Here is a 19,661-nt window from a genome sequence, read left to right as displayed (position 1 = left end):
GAAAAAAACTGCTAGGTAACACACGGGTGGCCAATTGAATTTCAATTTACCCTAGTAGATATATGCACGCCCCACTGATTGGATGTCTTCACCTGGCCTGACCCGCCCTTGTATCTGGGCTTTGCAAGTAAGTTCCTCTGGGAAGGGCAGGGTCAATCTAAGTTTACTGCATAGGGTCAATCTAAGTTTACTGCAACAAAATGGCTCCCTCTGGCCAACCAGGCCCTTACAGTTAACACACAATTTAATAACTTTGCTGTGTAATGCGTATGAAGACCCCATTTTATAATCACAAGGCTTTATAGAATTTATATTCTCATAAATGTGGGCTGAATTGTGTTATCCCTAAATTTCTATTGTAGGGGGCTTGATGTTCTAACTCTCCATTTCCTCAGAATGTGACTGTATCTGAATCAGGATCTTTGAAAGGTAAATTAAAATGGGGTCATTAGGGTGGGCTCTAGTCCAGTATGGCCGGTGTCCTTCTAAGAAGAGGAGATCAGGACACAGACACACACAGAGGGAAGGCCATGTGAAGACACAGGGAGAAGATGGCCATCCACAAGCCGAAGACAGAGGCCTCAGAAGAAATGAACCCGGCTGGCACCTCGATCTTGGACTTCCAGCCTCTAGAATTTTGAGAAAATAAATTTCTGTTATTAAGCCACCCAGTGTTTGGTACTTTGCTGGGATAGCCCTAGCAAAATGATACAGTCACAAAAATATGGTGGGAATAGTTTAACAAATACACAAATCAGTGAATGTCTTATGTACATAAACCAGGGCAGACCAGGTATAGAACAGAGGAAACCCAGACAAAGCCAAGGTCTAGAACTAAAATTCACCTTGAGAAATCTTTTTTTTTTTTTTTAAGATTTTATTTATTTATTTGACAGAGGAGAGATCACAAGTAGACAGAGAGGCAGGCAGAGAGAGAGGGAAGCAGGCTCCCCGCTGAGCAGAGAGCCCGATGCGAGACTCGATCCCAGGACCCTGAGATCATGACCTGAGCCGAAGGCAGCAGCTTAACCCACTGAGCCACCCAGGCGTCCCCACCTTGAGAAATCTTGAAATCCATAAAAACCTGGGGTGAGGGACTGGACACCCACAAGGAGATCGGGCCAAAATTACCCAGATCCAGCCATTTATCCGGACCCGGTGTTCATTTTGGCAAGTGCTTGCTTACATCAAACCCCAGCCTGTGGGCCAGCTCCTTCCCACTGGCTGTTTTTGTAAATAAAATGTCATTGGCACCCAGCCATAACTATTTGTTTACATATCATCTAGGGCTGCTTTCATGCAAAATGGCAGAACGGCATGGTTGCTACGGAGGCCATATGGCCTGTGAAATCTAAAATAGTTCCTAAACTTTACAGGAAAAGTTTGGAAAGTTTGAAATGAAGTGGATATTAAACAAAGTGTTTCCCAGCGGGTGATGAACTTGCAGCCTTTCAGGACCCTCAAGTTCAAGGTGACTTACGTACACCTACAATGGAACTCTGGGAGCCATGGCTTCTGGGGCTGGGGTTGGGGCGGGGGTGACCTCATGGAACCGTGAGCTGGAGAAGGTAAAGAGGCGCCCCCAGGGCACTTTGGAAAATGCTGTTTGGACAAACGGAAGGAAGGAAAAGCGAGTTAATAAAGCAGACAGGCTGAGTACAAGGGACTGAACCCCGGACGTTTTGAGAACCCAGAGGTCTGGAAGACGGTTGTCGGGGACTCAGGCAGAGAGCACCCAAGGTGCAGGAATGACTCCGAAGAGCACCTTTCTGTTCTGGAAGCAGAAGGGCTAGAACCCCAGGTGTCAGCGGGAAGGAAGTCTCCCAGACCCTGGCTCTCCCAGCGGGGTTGACTCAAAGCTTTGTGGATGTCCTACCCTCCCTGCTTTCCAAGATTTCTAGAAATTCCTGAGAGCTTACTTCCCTTTGGTCACGTTTGTCTCCAAGCTTCTCATTTCAGTGAGGCTATCTTACCTGCTACACATCAACCCGGATGGAACATCCAGCTGCTTCTGTGAGTTCATTTCATGCACGTGCGTGTACACACACACACACACATACACTCACTCACTCACAGAAAGCATTCAGCAGAAAATATTTTACTGTAAATTTCTAAACTGTGGCAGAGTTATTCACAACTGTTGTCCTTAAATAGTCTTTGGCTGTTTAACCAAGTGGTACATTTCTTTGCGCTGCATTTCACTGCATCCTCTCCAGCCTAGACGAACTCACTCTCCCCCACCCTCTTCTCCGTCCACATCCTTCCCCTTCTCCTCTCCACCTGCCTCTCAAGAGTCAGAAAGAAATGCAGGCCTGGCTAGCTATCCTCTTTGAGCGTCTTTAATAGTTATTCCTATGTTCTTGATGCCAGCAATATTGAAAATCTGATATATTTTGTCCCTTTTTATGTGATTTGCTTTTTCTCTGTAAAGGTCTGAGAATTTTCAGTCATAATTTTCTTTTTCAAATGCTTCCCCTCTGTGTTTCCCCTGGTCCTTTCGGCACTCCTGTTACCAGCACATCGACTCTTTACTACTTACTTTCTTTCTTTTGTTTTAAAATTAGTTTCAGAGGTAGAATTACTAATTTCTGCTGGGAGGGTTCCTCGACCTGATCTTTTGCTCATAAAAATCTGCTTTCGGTGGAATCCATGCTGACTTTCACTCCACCCATTCAATTCTTGATTTAGGCAATTACAGTTTTCAATTATTATTTCCACTTGGTTTCTTTTTTAAAATAACTGCCTGTTATTAAATAGAATTTAATATTCCATTTTCTAGGAGGAAAGGAATAATGAAAGACCGCAGGTTGGAAAAGTTCACAGGCTAGGTAATAAAATCAATTCTACCTCCGAGTAGAGTATGGTAAAATTGAGAATCTCAAAAGACAAGAAGAAAGTTTAGTGTGTTTTCTTGGTTTTCCTTTCAAAAGGGAGTAATCTGTAAATAGCAGCCATTTTCCTCTTCTTCTTTAATAATGATAATGTGAAAGTATGGTATTGGCCATTGTTTTAAGTTCGGTAGTCTTTTTCATAAAAAGTTTTATTTACTTATTTTTTAGTAGTCTCTGCACCCAGTGTGGGGTTCAAACTCATGACCCCCAAGATCAAGAGTCGCACGTTCTTCTGACAGAGCCAGCCAAGCACCCCTTATGTTAGATATTTTTTATCATGTCCAGGAGATAGTATTCTGTTTTTAGCTTTCCAAGAGTTTTTATTTTCCCATTACAGTTAGATGTTAGTTTTAACCATATAGTTTCTAAAACCTGCATGTTATAGACTAATGCTGTTTGTACGTACTGTTGGTACCAATTGCTTGCCATGGGCAACTTTTAATTCACACTCTTCAATTTATTAGACAATAAATGTCTTGAATTCTCTTGTAGCATAGTGCCGAGACTCTTACTTAGTCTGCCTTTTTCCTTGAAGCCTGATTGAAATTTGACATTTCGGGGCAGCTGGGTGGCTCAGTCAGTTAAGTGTCTTTCTTTGGCTCAGGTCATGATTTTGGGGCCCTGGGATGGAGCCCCACATTGGTCTCCCTGCTCAGCGGGGAGTCTGCTTCACCCTCTTTCTCTGCCCTTCTCCCTACACCTGCATGCTCTCTCTTTCTCTCTCTCTCTCTCTTATTTATTTATTTATTAAATAAATAAGTAAAATCTTTTATTTTTGTTTATTTATTTATTTATTTATTTTTAAAGGATTTTATTTATTTGAGAAGGAGAGAAAGAGAGCTGACCCGCTGCTAACTGGATCAGTTGAATTTTATTTTATTTATTTATTTTTAAAGATTTTATTTATTTATTTGACAGAGAGAGATCACAAGTAGGCAGAGAGAGAGGATGAAGCAGGGTCCCTGATGAGCAGAGAGCCCGAAGTGGGGCTCGATCCCAAGACCCTGAGATTATGACCTGAGCCGAAGGCAGAGGCTTTAACCCACTGAGCTACCCAGGCGCCCCTGGATCAGTTGAATTTTAAATCCTGCTTACTGTGTTCTTCCCTTCTGAAAGCCCTGATTGGCTTTATTCAGAATTGTTTGCTCTTTTGTCATATTTCCAACTCTTTCTTGAGCAACTCATCAAAAACACTTGCACCACACACTGGATCTTTAAATTTAACACTGTTTTTTTTTTTTTTATTTATTTGAGGTAGAGTGTGCAAGTAGAGTGAGGGGCAGAGGGAGAAGCAGGCTCTCCCCTGAGCAAGGGAGCCCGATGTGGGCCGCGATCCTGTGACTCCATGATCATGACCTGAGCCCAAGGCAGACGCTCAACCGACTGAGCAGCCCAGGGGCACCTAAATTTCATATTTCAGGCAATGGTTCCTAAACTTGAACGTATATCAGGATGAAGTGAGAACTTGTTCAATCACACATGGCTGGGCCTCACCCCTGGAGTTTGTGATTGGCAGGTCTGGGGCAGAACCCAGAATTTCTGTTTCCAAGAGCTTCCAGGTGATGTTGATGCTGCTTAGTCTAGGGACTGTGTTTTGAGAAGAACTCATCTGAAGTATTTGTAGGTCAGGCTCTTCTGGCTCTGGTTGGTGCTCTCTCTCATGATGCTTGTGTTTTTGTGGCTTGGTTTGGTTTTGACCGAAAGCTACTCATTTTCCTTGTTTGTTTCTTTTTGCTTTTTTATTTTTGTTTTTTGGAAGTGGGAGGGGAATTCTGGGGACCTGGGAAAAAGGGGCATTTCTGAAGAAAGGATTTGTGTTTGCTTTTGCTAGATTTCCACTCCCAGACCATTCTAGATTAAATTCTTGCCTTGAGGTTTTTTGAAAGCCCTAGTGAAGATGAATTCAGGCTGTTTCATTCATTGCCTTAAGGGTGCATAATAGTTTTGCTGCTCAACAACCACTTTTGAGATTGGCCATGTCTTTCCAGTCCGATGAATAGAGGAAGTGTTATTTCTAGTTTAACTCTACTGTGAGAGTGTCACCCTTTCATGTTCCAGGTTGGCGGGGTAGGAGATAGGCTCCTATTTAGCCCCCACTTTGGACCTTTTCTTCCACCCCTATCTGCTGAGCTGCTGAAAATTGCTGATTAGGCTCACCAGGTCACCAAAGCTCTCAGACTGAAGGTAGAACGCAGCACCCTGCTGGCCCGTCTCTGTTCTCTGAGTTATAAACACTCTCTCTTAATCCATTTTGTCTTTTCACTTTGTCTATGGTATTTTTTCGACATAGAGCAAATTTAAATTTTAGCGGGAAAATCTAAAAATTATGTTCAATTTTCTCTGGCTTCTGGATTTTATGTAGAAGGTCATTTTCCCATAAAGATTTTTAATAAAACTTTTCTTTAAAATTTTCTCTAATAATTTTGTAAACCATCACAGATAAATACACATATGTACATAGAGATATACGTATCTCACAATGCAGGAATCTAAGTCTGATTTACTTAAAATGGATATTCAGTGGTTTCATATCCATATATTGAATAATTCCTTCTTTACCTACTGATTTAAAATGTCACATATTTCATATATCGAATGGATATGTATTTCTGAATTATATTATGATATGATAAACTATTTGTCTATTACTGGCATAATACATGCTACTTTAATTGTAATAGTTTCTGAGGACATTTTCATATTTGATAAGACACATCTCTACTCATTATTCAGTTTTTCAAACATTTCTTTGCAATTCTCATGGAATTACTGATACAGATGAAATTTAAGATCAATTTATTAAGTTCCTTCAAAATTCCTTTGGTATTTTGATAGAAAAAGCATGATGCTTATATATGGCATTGGGATGATTGACATCTTTATGTTATTTGAGTCTTCCTATCTAAAAGTACTGGGTTTTCCCATTCGGTGGGGGCCTTATTTCATGTTTATCAATAAAGCTGCATAGTTTGTTTGTTTTTTTAACAGTTTCATATATATATATATTTTTTTCTTATTGAATTTTTTAGTTGTCATTTTTGCAAATGGGATTTTGTTTTCAATTCATTTCTAACTATTTATGGCTAATTAGAAAAAAGATATTAACTTGAAAATGCTTATTCTTTATGAGATACAATTGACATGTAACATTATATTCATTTCAGGTGGTTTTGGTCTAAGTAGACAATCATATCTTTAAGTAGTATTTAAAATTTTTTTTGTTACATATTTTTTATAATGGATATAGGATTTTATTCATATTTCGTACCTATAAAAATCACTACCAGTTATTTGGCTTTTATTTTTGATTTATTAATGTAACATTTTACTTTTTTTAGAGAGAAAGAGAGACAGAAAGAGAGTGTGAAAATTGGGGGGGTGGGCAGAGGGAGAGAGAGAATCTTAAGCAGTCTCCATGCCCAGCACAGAACAGATGTGGGGCTCGATCTCATGACCCTGAGATCATAACCTGAGCAGAAATCAAGAGTCCGGATGCTTAACCAACTGAGCCACCCAGGGGCCCCACATTTTAAATTTTTTAATGCTGAAGCATCTTATCAATCCAAAAAATAAATCTTATTTAGTTATTTTATATCATTGTAAAATTTACTGCTTGACTATATATGCTGATATCTTTCTTAGAATTTTGGTTATTTATTCTTATGCTATTGTTTTCTCATGCAGAACATGGTATGTGTCTGCATATAACTTAGGGCGAGTTCATTTTGGGTTGTTGCTCACCTTTAAATGAGATGAGTTCTTCCTGGACCAGTTATCTATGGGAAGTGCATGTCAGACAGCAGGCAGGGTCATGTTCCAGGCTGGCAAGAATTCCTACAGCAGTGATCTATGTGATGGTTTATCCAGTATCACTCTTCCTGCTTCTCAAAGCTTCCAATCAAACCAAGGCCAGGGACATCGCAACAAACAGCTCTCCAGAATGATTACATTTGCCCCTCTGAGTGTGTTACTTACTTCTGAGGATGGCGATTTTATTTCAATCAGGATTCAGTGGGGAAAACGGAATTCCACCAGTTATTTCAGCAGAGTGAGTTTAATATTTGAGCTTGATTAAACAGATACTGGAAGATGGAAAGTGAGAAAAGGGACACCGACTTAACATAGCAATAGGAACTGCAGGAGGCACCTACCACTCTCAGCACAGGAGGAAGTCAGGAGAGAGCCTGGGGTCATCACAGCGTAGGAGCTTGGTGGGCGGGGGACACGGACCGCAGACGGATGTCAGCCAGTTGGTTGCTATTTTAGAGGGGATAACATGATGTTCTAGGAACGCAGAAAAATCTGGAGACTGAAATCAACTCTTTGTGGACCCAACGGCCACTACTGGGATGAACCCCAGCCCTGGACAGACCCTTTCCTCTTTTTGTTCCTCTTCTAGCGCGCCCCTAGTGGCAGACTCCAGCAGGAGAAATATGCCAGCCCTACAGGATGAGTGGGAAGCTGAGAGCAGCTTCATGATAGGCGTGGGTCACTGGGGATCTTTGGACACTTCCCAGTTCTGTTTCACCTTCCCCACCTTTGCCAGCCCTTCCTCACCGCTATGGTTCAGGGTTACAAAGGTGTCCTCATTTCAGTGGAAATGGATTTTTCTTCTGTTTTTCGTTCTTTTAATATTCTCATTGGTACCTTTTTTTTTTTTTTTTTCCCCGTCCTCCAGCATGATTTTTGAGGACGGGGAAGGGTAATCCTCTTTACCCCACTATTTATCTTATTTTTTTTTAAGATTACTTATTTATTTGACAGAGAAAGAGAGAGAGAGAGAGAGAACAAGCAGGGAGAGTGAGAAGCAGGCTCTCCGCTGAGCAGAGAATCCGATGCGGTACTCGATCCCAGGACCCTGAGATCATGACATGACCCAAAGACAGATGCTTAACAGGCTGAGCCACCCAGGCACCCTTTGCCCCACCATTTAAGAACTTGAAGTCATAAATGTGCTATTGGCTCTTTAAGTTCCTTTAACAAATCTTGATCTCTCCTAGCTTTGTGGATAGCATTTTATTATGATTTATTTTTTCTTTCATCACTGAGAACATAGTTGTCTTTTCTCACCCTGATAAGATGCATAATTGTTACTTAAACTTTCTTCTGTTTTCTACAGTCATTTTCAGAAATAGGTTTTCCTTCTGTATTTTGAGAATTATGCTCTGTATCCCCTAATGAGCAATAAAAAAGTATGTACAGACACACACACACACACACACACACACATGGACACACACGTGCTTACATACACACTGGACTAGAATGAGAAAGAGTCCATCTAAGACTTGGTTCCTAGCAGTTAACAGGATGTGTAGATTTCCCTAGGCCCCAGGCATCGGTCATTTTTATTTTGCTAGAATCTCATTCTCATTTATATTCCGGAGTTCAGATTGAATTCGCTGCATGGCCCAGTTCTGAGTGTTTGGCAGCTATCTGTAAATGTCACTGCGTGGCGTTGCAATGGTGGAAGGATGGGGACCAGTGAATTGTGTGGCCTTTCTGCTAGCTTCCCCTAGGGATGCCAGCGGTGTTGATTGAACGCCCTTTCCAATACATGTAGGAATCCGTCAGGAGGATACCTGTATGAGATCCAAGATAAATAGAATTGAGCCTGGGTCTACGTACCAGCACTAGCACCAGGGCCTTGTTGAGATCACTTACTGAGTGATGAACAACCCCTGTTGGTGAATTGGAGAATGAGAGGCACACATCTAACCAGGTGAAGGCTTCTGTGAGCTACCCCCACTCAGCACCTTCTCTGGGGACCCATCCTGACTTAATGACCAGGATTTGGAAACCTGTGCCTGGCCTTGACGAGACCTCATCTTGGCTCTTACTGCCTGTGCTCATTACCCATCCTGCAATCTTCTTTGTTAGTTTTGTTGGAAATTTTTATTTTGAGGGGTGCCTGGGTGGCTCAGTCGGTTAAGTGTCTGACTCTTGATTTCGGCTCAGGTCGTGATTTCAGGTTTGTGAAATCGAGCCCTGAGTTTGGCTCCATGTTGGGGATTGGAGTCTGCTTGGGATTCTCTCTCTGCCTCTCAATCGCTCACTCTCTGCTTCCCCCTCTCTAAAAACAACAACAATAATGACAAAAAAACCCACAAAAACTTAAAATTTTTACTTTGAAATCACTATAGAGTGGCCAAAATTTAAGATATAATTAAGTGTTAAAGAGTCAAAATAGCTCCAGATTAAAGAGTTGCAGAAAACCTTCTTGCAGGTTTCAGGTACCCTTCACCTAGTTCCTCTCAATGGTAACATCTTACACAACTATAGAAGAATGTCACACCAGGAAATTGACAATCCACAGAGCTTCCCAGATTTTACGAGTTCTACACGCATTTTAAGGAACGGGGATCTTGGAGGGAGAGAGACAGAGGGGTAGGGGAGTGTGTAACGTCCAAGTGTATGTTCTGTGTAAATTCAGGTACTCACAACGACAGTCAAGACGCACAAGTGTTCCATAACCACAAAGGCTCTCTCCTGCTTTCTACTCACAACTACCACCCCTTTAACCTCTGGCAATGGTCAATCTAGTTTGTCTCTATAGTTACATTATTTAAAAAATGTTATATAAACGGAATGAGGTGAAGATTTTGAGTGTTTTGTGTGTGTGTGTGTGTGTGTGTGTGTGTGTGTGTCAGCATGAATCCCTGGAGATTTATGCAAGTTGTTGTGTGGGTCAAAAGTTTGCTTCTTGTTATCGCTGAATAGTATACCATGGCCTGGACATACCACAGGTAGTTTACCATTTGCTTATTGACCATCATCTGGTTTGATTCCAGTTTTAAGGTACTGTGAACAAAACAGCTATGAACATTTATGTGCAGGTTTTTGTGTGTTCGTCAATTTTGATCTTTCTGGGATAAATGTCAGGAATGTCATTACTGGTTGTACAATAGTTACAGGGTGAGTTTTACTAAAAACCACCAAACTGTTTTCTCGAGCAGTGGTACCATTTTACATTACCACCAACAAGGCCTGAGTGATCCAGCTTCTCTACATCTTCACCAGCATTTGGTGTCAATATTATGTTTTTTTTTAAGATTTTATTTATTTATTTGACAGAGAGAGAGAGAGATCACAAGTAGGCAGAGCAACATTATGTTTTTTATTGTTGCTTTAAACAACTAATGGTGTGTAATGCTATTTTGTGGTGATTTTAATCTACATTTCCCTGATGACTAATGAAATTGAACAGTTTTCTCTGTGCTTATTTGCCATCTGTGTATCCTCTTCAGTAAAATGTTCATGTAGTTTGCCTACTTTCTAACAAGAATTTTTTTTTATGATGAGCTCTGGGACTTCTTTACACAGTTTAGATATAAGTCTTTTGTTGGATATGTGGTTTTCAAATATTTTCTCTTGTTATGTAGTTTGTCTTTTCATATTCTTTTTTTTTTTTAAAGATTTATTTACTTGAAAGAGAGAAAGAAAGAGAGAGAACACAAGTGGGGTGGATGGACAGAGGAAGAAGGGGACAAGCAGACTCCCCTGACCTGGGACCCCTGACACAGAGCTTGATCCCACGACCCTGAGATCATGACCTGAGCTGAAATCAAGATTTGGAACCTTTAACTGGCACACCCAGGTGCCCCTGTCTTTTCATACTCTTAATGGGACCTTTCACAGAGCAAATGTTTTTAATTCTGTTGAGTTCTAATCTGTTACATTTTCCTTTTATAGGTCACACCACAAACTTTGGTGTCCAGTGTAAGAACTTGAAGACTTTGCCCTATGTTATTTTTTTTCCCCCAAAGTTTTATATTTTACATTCAGGTCCATTCATATCTTTTTTTTTTTTTTATAAAGAACTGAATTTGCTGCTAAGTGAAGACTAGCGTATCTTGTAAGTTATATTACTAATACTAGCCCATGACTATTACCACTAGTAGAACACAGGGGGCATCCACACTACCTTCTCCTTCCTCTTCCTGCCTAGTTCTCCAACATACAGGACTGATGTGACATATGGATACATGTAGCCCCCAGGAATGCTTTTTAAAATTTTTTTTATTCATTTTAAGTAAGCTCTACACCCACCGTGGGGCTGGAACTCATGATCCCATGATAAAAAGTCCCATGCTCCTTCACCCAAGATGGCCAGGTGCACCACTCCTAGGAACATTTTAGAAGCTATTAAGCTTAGAACTAATTTGCTATCTCTGAGCCAAGTGATTTTCTGATTCTTTTCAAACTGTCTTTTTACGACGCCGAAAGGAAAGGTGAGTCAAAGTGGTTAGCACACCAGTTGCCTTCTGAATGTAGTATCACAGCAGTTCTTGGTTATCACCTACGCAAATTCTGGCCCTCTATGGGGAGCTTCTAGCTTCAAGGTAAGGATTAGATCCTCGTACACGTACCACTCTATCTGCAATAATCGAGACTTTAAATTTGACTTAGCTGCAAACTTCTCCCCTACCCAGCTGTGTCTTCTGGAGGAGGCCCAAGGAAACGGAGTGTGGCCCCCTCTCCCTTCCCCTGGCTCTGCTCCCCATTTTCCCATCAAAGCAGAGGGAGGAGGGAGCAGAAGAGTGGTAAGTGAGGAGAAGCATCGGACTGCGACTTTCCTAGGACAGTATGCTGCCCTCTGATCCTGGAAGTTATCAAGTTTAGTCTTAATTTTGGGGGCATTTCTGTTAATTCTTTGGAGATTCTTGTCACTGGGGCCTTTTAAGCTATAGTTCTTTCAACCCAGGGGAATGCTTTTCTTGCAACTTAATTTGTATAATAGATTAGAGTTAATTTCTTTGTTGACCAGCATACCTTATCTAGAGAAACCTTTTGATTTTCACAATGAAGCTTGTCTTTTTAAGACAGATAAAGTAGTTGTTGATATAATCACCCTTGGCAGATTAAGGTCTGTTAGAAACAACCTCCCTTCAGTAGAAAGGACTAAGGAAAGGGAATCCCGGTTGAGAGGGCTGTGATAGCCTGTAGGGCTTGTAATAGCTACCGACCGCTGTGTAACAAACCACCCCAAACTTGAGCAATTTGGGCTGAGCTCACTGGGGTGCCTCTCTGGTCTGTTCCCAGCTTGACTTTTCTTGGCAAAACACCCTCCTGTGTTCAGAGCCTCAGCTGGAAGTCTGGGACAGCTGCGAGGCCAGCTCCAGATGCTGTTTCATTGTCCAGCAGGCCAGGTTGGGCTTATCCACATGGTGGCCAAAGGGTTCCCAGCAGGGCGTCTGGGTGGCTCAGTCGTTGAGCATCTGCCTTTGGCTCAGGTCATGATCCTGCGGTCCTGGGATTGAGTCCCACATTGGGCTCCCTGCTCAGCGGGGAGCCTGCTTCTCCCTCTCCCACTCCCCCTGCTTGTGTTCCCCTTCTGGCTGTCTCTTTCAGTCAAATAAATAAATAAAATCTTAAAAAAAAAAAAAAAAAAAAGGAAGGCATTCCCTACAGCAACAGAAGCAGCAGCAAGACCTCTTGACGCCTGGGCTTGGAACGCACACAACCTCACTTCCCTATATTCTGTTGTTCAGAGCCGGTCCCAGACAGCCTGAATTGAAGAGCTGGAGAGACGCACTTCAGGTCTCAATGAGCGCAGTTGCAAATTATGACTATGTTCAGTAATGCTTTAACCTAAATGCCTTCTTCTCATCTTCCCCAAGAGACTAAGCCAAGAGACAGAAAATAGGGAACCAGGAAGAGCCAAGCCAGACTATAAGACAGGTTGTTAAATCACTTCTCTGCCCACTTACAATCCTCCTGAGTAAGAGTGCCCAGATCACGAAGGCAGTGCTGCTTTGGACCAAGGGAGTGAGAATAGAAAGATGAGAGATTAATGCAATTTATGTCTTCTTTTTTTGGTGCACAGTATCAAATAAATACGCCCTTTGATTCCTTTTATAAGTACCGCATTCTAGGACTGTTTAATTTGGGCCCAGGAGAACTGAAATAGGCTTTCTGTAAATAGCCCAAGCTGTGACCAAGGCCATTTTGTAATGAAATTCAAGTTCAACCACTGATACCATATGCAGATGCTATATACTATTTTCCATTTGTCTAACACTGAGTGCGGGGAGAGGAGGCATTTGCTGCACAATTACCATCTCCCATCCATGCGTTTTTGAAATTCTTTGGTCGCCACGAATTTATTGTGCTTGAGTTTAAGAAGACATTTGCTTTTTCCTTGCATCCATGGCAAATAAGTTTTTGAAAAGACAAGTTGCAAATGTACTGAAATGGTCTTAATCTTATCTTCCTGTGTACGAGTGAAGGTTCAAGGCAAAACATAAGTATGACAACATTTTGGCCTATTAGCCTAACTATTTACGGCTGTTGATTTTGAACTGCTTTCAAGGCTTCAATAACATAAATGTATCAGCTGGAAATGAAAGATTTCCACCTATTTCCATCCGCTGACTCAGATGGAAAAGCCCGTATATTTTTACAACTTAAAAAATCAGTTATTTTCCCAGGCAAATGCACAAGTGGAATGTTCAAGACACTTTCCAACATTACACCTGCATTCTGGAGACAGAATAAGCTTCTTTGTGTCTCAGGAAGGGGAAAAAACACCGACCACTGAATACCTCATGGCTTTGCACAATGACACTATTTAATATGATATGTATTTAAATTATAGATGCGAACCAGGATTTAGTCCCTTAGCCGGTATGTAATGACTGACATTATTGCTGAAGCGGCAATATGATGTGGTGTAATAATGATGGTGGAAACTTGACCCATTCTGTCTAGATTTTTGGTACACTGCTGAATATTATCTATGTTTGTTTCTCTGGGTAAACGACAGAATCATGCAAAGCATTAAAAAAATATATATATATAGCAAAGGTATACTTTGCTCCTTTGGCTCTGACATGGTCACACTTTAGAGTAATCTTAGCATGAAACTGTTCAAATACCTACCATCTTACCAGCTGAGTTCATAAAGTATGTGAACATCTCCTCTTGTGAACCACTGTGTCCGGGGCCTCCTTTGAGCTGTCTTGTATTTTCCAGAAAGAATAGAATGCATTCGGCACTACAGACTGCTGAATTCCCCCTGTCCATTTGCCTTTAAGTAGTATTTTATTCTTTAAATGTGCAATTCTCATTTTTCCCAGGAGAATTTTTGTGTCACAAATAGAAAGTTACTTATTTCTGTTTTTGTTTGTTTGTTTGTTTTTTTAGGTGAGATACCAGGGTGTGAGGGAAAAAACAAGGGCTTTGCTGTCAGACACTAACAATTTGGTCCAGAATGCACCACGGCCACTTTCTAGCTCCTTGAACTTCAGCCTCACATCTGTGTCACTGGGACGATAGCCCCAACAATGCAAGTGGTTGGTGATAATTAGCACTAAGAATGTAAATTCCTTAGCACATAGTGTGTCAGTGTGTCATAAATAGTGGGTATAATTATAATTGTACTTCGCCCAGAATATGCCTGTATGTATGTGTATAGTTCATCTTTTAGTTGTGTACTCTAGAATTTTCTTTTTCTATGTAAAACATTTTATTTGTACATTGAACTAGTGCTTACATTCTGTTAGGCTCATTAGTACTGCTGATAACCACTTAGCCAGAAGCACTGTATGGCAGTTCGACACCTAAGTGGGTTCTATGGGGACAGAGCATGGTGAACTGCATTGTCTGCTCAGTATATGGTGTTCGGGGATTGAGGGGGTTGAGGGCAGGACGCTTGTACTTTTGTTTTTGAAATTATAAACTCTAGTCAGTGACATTTATCCTGATGAGCCCATAGAACAGTGTATGATAAAATGACCACTTTTTAAAATGTTACTATTTGATCTTTTATTTTTAAAAATTAAAAAAAATAATTTATTCATTTCAGAGAGAAAAAAAAAACAACTAGTGGGGGGAAGGAGCAGAGGGAGCGGAACAAGCAGACTCCACACTGAGCTCAGACCCCACATGGAGCTCGATCCCACAACCCTGAGGTCACCACGTGATGAAACCAAGAGTTGGATGCTTAACCGACTAAGCCACACAGGCGTCCCTAAAATGTTATTATTTTAAATGTTATCTTGCATTATTTTAAAATGCTTTTAATTATTTAAAAATGATACTCTGACTATTATAACTTTAGAAACCTCCTGTCAGTGGAATTATGCAGTATTTGTCTTTTTGTAACAGGCTTATTTTACTTAGCATAGTGCCCTCAAGGTTTGTCTGCATTGTTGCATATGGCAAGATTTCCTTCTTTTTAAAGGCTAAATAGTATTCTACTGCTTGTTTATACAACATTGGCTTTATCCATTCACCCATTGATGGACATTTGGGTTTTTTCCACATCTTGGCTTGCTGCAATGGACATAGGAGGGCTCCTTTTTAGAGATCCTGATTTTGATTAGGGGGAATATAAACCCAAAAGTGGGATTACCAGAGCCTATGGAAGTTCTATTTTTTGGGGGAATCCTCCATACTGTTTTCCACAGAGGCTGCACTCTTTTACATTCCCGCCTACAGTGTATGAGGATTCCAATTTCTCCATATCCTCGTCAATATTCGTTATCTTTTGTTTTTTGATAATAGCCAAACTCCCAGCAACAGATTAAAAGGATGGTTGCCGTGGCTGAGGGGAAGACGGAATGGGGGGTTGTTGTATAAGGGGTGTCATGTTTCAGTGATGCAAGATGAACAAGTTTGAGAGCTCTACTCTACAACATTGTACAACAAAACTGTACTGTGCACTTGGAAATTTAAGAGGACCGATTTTGGGTTAAGTGGTCTTACCACAGTAAAAAAGTCATTGCCACATACATTTATTTTAAATTACCTTGACTGTTGGTACATTTGTGAAAAACCCATAAAAGGTACGACACCAAGAGCAAACCCCCAACTAGGGATTTGGGGTATAATGTGTCAGTTTGGTGACTTAATTGTAACAAATGTACCACATGGCGTGGGATGTTAATAGTGGGGACGTTTTGAGTTGTGTGGGGGCAGGGAAGTGTGGAAACTCTCTGTACTTCCTGCTCAATCTCTTTGTGAACCAAAAACTGCTCTAAAAAATAAAGTCTAGGGGCTCCTGGGTGGCTCAGTGGGTTAAAGCCTCTGCCTTCGGCTCTGGTCATGATCTCAGGGTCCTGAGATCGAGTCCCGCATCGGGCTCTCTGCTCAGCAGAGAGCCTGCTTCCCTCTCTCTCTCTGCCTCCCTCTCTGCCTACTTGTGATCTCTGTCTGTCAAATAAATAAATAAAATCTTTAAAAAAATTAAAAAATAAAGTCTATATTTAAAAAATGTTATTAGCACGTTAGCTCCTTGGTTCCACCCATGTCGAAATATACCGAAATCTACGGGAAACTCTCACAGAGACCTCATGTAGGCAGTGTGACACATACCATCCCCTGCCTTGGTCCCACTTCCCTATGAGCCACTGTGCCATTTTTCTGCTCTCTTTCACTGGATCATTTGCCGAAGGCTCTCCTCCCATCCCGTCTTAAACTCATTCTACTGGCAAGGCCCATGCTGATTTCCAGTTCGCTAAATGCATTACTGATTCTCAGTGGTGACATGTTACGGCACCTGGCACAGCTGGTTGGCCCATCCTTGAAACAGCCTTCATTTGGCTCCCAGCTTACCTCAAGCTCCTGGTTTGCCTCCTCCTCTTGCCCATTCTTCCTCATTTCTCTGCTTCTGGAGTGCTCAGAGCATAGCCCTGAGACCTGCATGCCTTTCCAGCTTCACTCACCTCCCTTGATAATCTCATGCACTTTTATGGCTTCAAATTTCAAATTTGAATATTCAGGTCAGAACACCGCTGGCAATTCCCACTGCCTTGCGTGGCCCCTCACTTGGGGTCCGGTAGGCATCTCTAATTTACCATTCCCCAGAGTGGGATGACCTTAGCCCCTCCCCCAGCCCTGCTGCTCAGTCACTCTTCCTAGACACCTGCAGGCACTCCTGACTTCCTGTCTCACAGCTGACATTCAGTCCATCTGGAAATCATGTTGCCTCTACCTTAAAAAGTAGTGTTGACTCATGTCTCCCACCTCCACTGTCCACAAATTGGCTGAAACTACGCATCTAGATTGTTGCATGAGCCTCCTGAATGACATTCTTACTTCTACTTCTGTTGTCTTGAAATGTCAGTGGGACCCTGTCATTCCCCACTCAAAACCTTCCAATGACTCCCATTCCATTCAGAGTAAAAGGGAAATCTTTACAATGTCTACAACTGTCCCACGGGATCTGTCTGCCCCACTCCCTACCCCCACCAGCCTGCACTTTCCTTTCTAATTCACCTCCCCCACTGGGGTCCCCTTGCTCACCTGCTCTAGCCATGTCCACTCTTTTTTAAAGTTTTTGTTTTTGTTTTTTTTTTTTTTTTTAATTTGAGAGAGAGAGAAAGCATGAGAGGAGAGAGGTCAGTGGGAGAAGCAGGCTCCCTGCTGAGCAGAGAACCGCCCCCGCCCCCCACAATGTGGGACTCAATCCCCAGACTCCAGGATCATGACCTGAGCCAAAGGCAGACGCTTAACCAACTGAGCCACCGATCGCCCCACGCCCACTTTTTTTTTTTTTTTTTTTGCCGTTTTTCAAATATGCTGAACATGCTTCCATGGAGGGCCCTGTCCCTTGCTCCTCCCCGATCCTGGGTCCCTCACACCCCAGATACTCACGCCTTGCCACAGTTACTTCTATGACACTCCCAAGAGTATTTTCAAATGTCCCCCTCTCAATGACTCGTCCTTGCCCACATTATTTAAATTGCAGCCCTGAGCCTTTATCCTCATTTTCCTCTTCATTTTTCTTCAAAACACTCATCTTCATCTTTTTTTTTTTTTTTGAGAGAGAGAGAGACTCTCAAGCAGGCTCCACGCCCCGGGCTGAGCCTGACACCGGGTTCTGTCTCACAACCCTGAGATCATGACCTGAGCTGAAATCAAGTGTTGGACGTTTAACCCATTGAGCCACCCAGGCACCCCCATCATCTTCTTATTATATATTTATTTGCTTGATTTATTGCCCATCTCCCCATCTAGAATGTAGGGCACTGATGAGTGTACTGATTTTTTTCTCCCTACTGCCATAGCCTTAGCCGCTAGCAAGCGTAGTAGACATTGCTCTAATACATGAATGAATGGATTAGTGAATGAAATCCTGTTTCCTTTGACTGAACTGATAGCCCCTCCTCATGCAAATGAGAGATAAATGCCTAACTATGCTCTTGAAAACGTTTCCAAGGCTAGGAAAATTTAAGTCAAAATCTTTAGAAAGATTGTTGCCGTAAATACAACTGACATATTACACTACAGCTCAAAATGTGAAGTAAACATCATTTTCATCAGAAAGAAAGGTAGTTACTTGCACTAAACTCTGCTCATCTAGGTGCTGAAGGGTAATTAAAGAGGCACAGGCAGGAAGTCTATAGGTCCTGAAAGGCAGGATAAGTCTTATTTTTGAGTTTATGGCTTGATTAGATCAATTTGTCTTCCTTCCACTTTTATTACTCAGTGAATGAAAAACGAGCGAAAACATTTCTTACAATTCCGTACTTTTAGGAAGTTTTTAAATCTAGTAAGAAATGTGTCTTAATTTTTCAAAGCTCTCCCTAAGCGTAGAATTCTTCATTTTATGTTAGCTTCAGTTCAGAAGGGAATTTCAATGATGCGATTAGTGTGGAAGGTAAGGTGCACTGGTGGAAAGGAATTTTTGTTTGTTTGGTTTGGGTTGATCCCCTTCTGCCTTGGTCCTTAATTTTCTCTGGAATTTCAAGGAACTCCCATCACTCTTCAGTTTTCAGGATGCAAAATATGAAGAAGAAAAATTACAGCTCTTTTGTAAGAATGCTGCCGTGTTTTACAAACCGATGTTAAGAAAGGTAAAAATATTTTAAAATCTGAGAAAGAAATTTACAATGTAATGTCAAGTGTACTCAACACATATTCTAAGAATGGAAACAGAGATCAAAGGCTTCTGCTGGAAACGCCTCTGCAAGGTGATACCCTTGTCCACACGGATCCACAGATCCCCTCTATGGCTTCATGGAAGTGGTCTGGGCTGACCCCAAAGGGCCAGCTTTACTGAATGATGAAACATCATAAGAGCCCAACTTCCAGGTCTCCGTATTTTGGCCTATTTTAGAAATGGGTAGAAAATGAGGGGCACCTGGGTGGCTCAGTGGGTTAAGCCTCTGCCTTCGGCTCAGGTCATGATCTCAGGGTCCTGGGATCGAGCCCCAAATAGGGTCCTCTGCTCGGTGGGGAACCTGCTTCCTCCTCTCTCTCTCTCTACCTGCCTCTCTGCCTACTTGTGATCTCTGTCAAATAAATAAATAAAATATTTAAAAAAAAAGAAGAAAATGAAATCGTCAGTAAAGGAAGCACACCAACAAAAGTATTTTTAAATGACTCTTCAGGGGTGCCTGGGTGGCTCAGTCCGTTAAGCATCTGACTCCTGATTTCGGCTCCAGTCATGATCTCAGGGTCCTGAGATGGAACCCAGACTCTGTGCTCAGCGGGGAGTCCATTTGGGTTTCTGTCTCTCTCTCCCTCTGCCCCTCTCCTCACTTGTTTGCACACTTTCAAATGAATAAATAAAATCTTTTTGAAAAATAACTTTTTAAAACTGAGTAAATTATCTAAACTAACTTGAAGTTTTGGAATAATGAAGACAGGCTTTATATTCGAGCCTGGGGCTGGTTCTTTTATATCCCCATTTGTTTTTTTCTCTCATTTCCTTTTGCTTACTCTCCTTTTCTCTCTCTCATTTACTGAGTAATAAGAAATAAACTGATGTCGATAAAATTTGCCTCTTATCTCATCTGCTTGATCAGTATGTGTTCTCCCCCG

This window comes from Lontra canadensis, unplaced genomic scaffold, assembly GCF_010015895.1.
Source record: "Lontra canadensis isolate GAN:19392208 unplaced genomic scaffold, GSC_riverotter_1.0 scaffold288, whole genome shotgun sequence".
Lineage (NCBI taxonomy): Eukaryota > Metazoa > Chordata > Mammalia > Carnivora > Mustelidae > Lontra > Lontra canadensis.
The sequence above is the reverse complement of the archived record's forward strand: the minus strand, read 5'-3'. Positions refer to the sequence as shown.